General features: G+C 41.0%; 1 non-coding gene across 1 annotated transcript in view; it reads right to left on the bottom strand.

Annotated features, from left to right (window-relative positions):
• TRNAL-CAG (transfer RNA leucine (anticodon CAG)) overlaps positions 1 to 28 on the bottom strand; it is an 83-nt gene extending 55 nt beyond the window's left edge. Inside the window, exon 1 of the tRNA in view lies at positions 1 to 28. This exon is cut by the window's left edge and continues 55 nt beyond it. This is a non-coding gene — a tRNA (tRNA-Leu).
• Positions 29 to 2500: the final 2472 nt, after the last annotated feature.

Below are 2500 nucleotides of genomic sequence, written 5' to 3'. Positions count from 1 at the left end.
GCGCCTTAGACCGCTCGGCCATCCTGACTGGCTTGTGCTTGACCGGCAAGTGAGCGCCGGCTATCGCAGACAGCTTGGAGAGCGACAAATGGAACTTCTGTCATATCCTACTTTAGTCCCTCAGCTCTACTAACAAGGAAGGCAGCCCAATAGCTATGTCTTTTTAGTCCATAGTGTAGAATTTAGAAGATCTGCATTTTTCTCTTGCACGTCTTGAAAGAAAACACATGAATGCGTCTTTTTTGTATGAGATTAGTAATTGAGAGGCAATGAGCACGAAAAGTCGGTTTTCCTCTTCAAAATCCACTTGATGAAAGGCAAAGATAAGCAAGGAGGTAGCTGGCATCTCTTGATGCGCACAGTTCAAAACTTAGCGTTTCAAATAAAAATGACCGCCGATAGCAGAAACCAAACACTGGCCGCCACAGAGGCGTACAACCCGAACGTAGCCTTGAGACCACCGTGCCGGACAGGTCAATCCATAGATATTTTCAGGACAGTGAGGTTTGTTTAATAAGTGGCGCATATGGGCATTCCAAAGGCTGAATTGCAATATCTTCAGCATGTTGTGAATATATGTATCTAGGAGATAATTGAAATTCAACAGAATGTATCCCAGTGGATTGATTCCAACATTCCAACTTGTGATGCGTTGACTCCTGGCTAAGTTACCTCTGTAATTATCAGATGCATGGAACATTCAAGCTTGAGTTCTATTTTCCAAAATAAAAATGGAAAGTGTTCCTGGTCGATCCATAGATATTTTCAGGACAGTGAGGTTTGTTTAATAAGTGGCGCATATGGGCATTCCAAAAGCTGAATTGCAATATCTTCAGCATGTTGTGAATATATGTATCTAGGAGATAATTGAAATTCAACAGAATGTATCCCAGTGGATTGATTCCAACATTCCAACTTGTGATGCGTTGACTCCTGGCTAAGTTACCTCTGTAATTATCAGATGCATGGAACATTCAAGCTTGAGTTCTATTTTCCAAAATAAAAATGGAAAGTGTTCCTGGTCGATCCATAGATATTTTCAGGACAGTGAGGTTTGTTTAATAAGTGGCGCATATGGGCATTCCAAAAGCTGAATTGCAATATCTTCAGCATGTTGTGAATATATGTATCTAGGAGATAATTGAAATTCAACAGAATGTATCCCAGTGGATTGATTCCAACATTCCAACTTGTGATGCGTTGACTCCTGGCTAAGTTACCTCTGTAATTATCAGATGCATGGAACATTCAAGCTTGAGTTCTATTTTCCAAAATAAAAATGGAAAGTGTTCCTTCCTCTGTGAGATTGGTTAGCAGGTGGCAAGTGTCTTTTTTTTTTTTTCAATTTGACAATTTTTATTTTACTTGTTCGAAAATCCAAACTGGGATACAGAAGGAAAGAAGGGGTGGGTAAAAAAGACTCGTACCTTGCGACAGTCCTTGTACAGTGATACAATTTCAAAAGTCACAAACGGAAAGTACTCATACATGCTATTGGTATCTTATCATATAATTTTTTGCGTGTATTGTCTCTCATTTGATTATTCCTGTGCTCTCCAAGGAAGGGGGGACGGGGGGGAGATTTAGGAGAGGGGGAGATGGGGAAGGAGTACCTTACTTCGCTATACATATTTACATAGTGGGTATGTAGCCCGCCTCTCTTTCTCCAGGGCCGCTGACCCGATAAACCTCGCCTTCATCTCCTGAATACAGACGCTCGTTCCTGATTTTTTGGTTTGTCTACTACTCCTACCTAAGTATTTTCCTTGTCCCTCCTTCTACCTCTAGTTTTTCTCTTGATTTTTTTTTTTTTTTTTTTTTTTTTTTTTTTTTGTTTCTTCCTTATATTTCCCTTTGTGTGGAGATAACGCGTGTCCCTATCACCTTAGGGGTTCAGCCCTTTGTCCCTTTCTATGTATGCTTCCCATTCTTTCTTGGCCTGTATCATATGTTTCGATGGGTGAATCCCTTGGTATGTCCCAGTCTCATATGTCAGATTGAGTGTTGTTTGTTGGATGACGTCCGATCTAGTAGGTGCTTGTGTTTGTTTCCACTTCCTAGCTATTGAAAGGTTTGCTGCCATTAGTATATGGAAAATGAGGCTGGCTTGTGATTTATTGTGGGCATCTAGCGACATGCATAGTAAAGCTGTTTCTGGAGTGAGCTTATTGTCTATGCGTAGCGCTCCTTTTATTATCCCTTCTATCTTGCTCCAGTATTCTTTGATGGCCGTGCAGGCCCACCAGATGTGGAGCATAGTGCCTTCTGCTTTAGAGCATCTCCAGCAGAGCCTGGAAGTGCCTGGGTATATATTGGCCAGTCTGGTCGGGACCAGGTACCATCTAGGCAAGTGTCTTTTAACAAAAGTGTTTTTTTTTTTTTCAATCAATCCGTAGACTTTTCCAAGACAGTGAGGTTTGTTTAATGAATGGCTAATACTCCTGATGGTGGAATTGCAATGTTTTCAACATGTTGTGAATATAGGTAACTCGGAGAATAG

Source organism: Pelobates fuscus, chromosome 12 (assembly GCF_036172605.1).
Source record: "Pelobates fuscus isolate aPelFus1 chromosome 12, aPelFus1.pri, whole genome shotgun sequence".
In the NCBI taxonomy this organism is placed as follows: Eukaryota; Metazoa; Chordata; class Amphibia; order Anura; family Pelobatidae; genus Pelobates; species Pelobates fuscus.
This window is presented reverse-complemented; position numbering and strand designations above follow the sequence as displayed.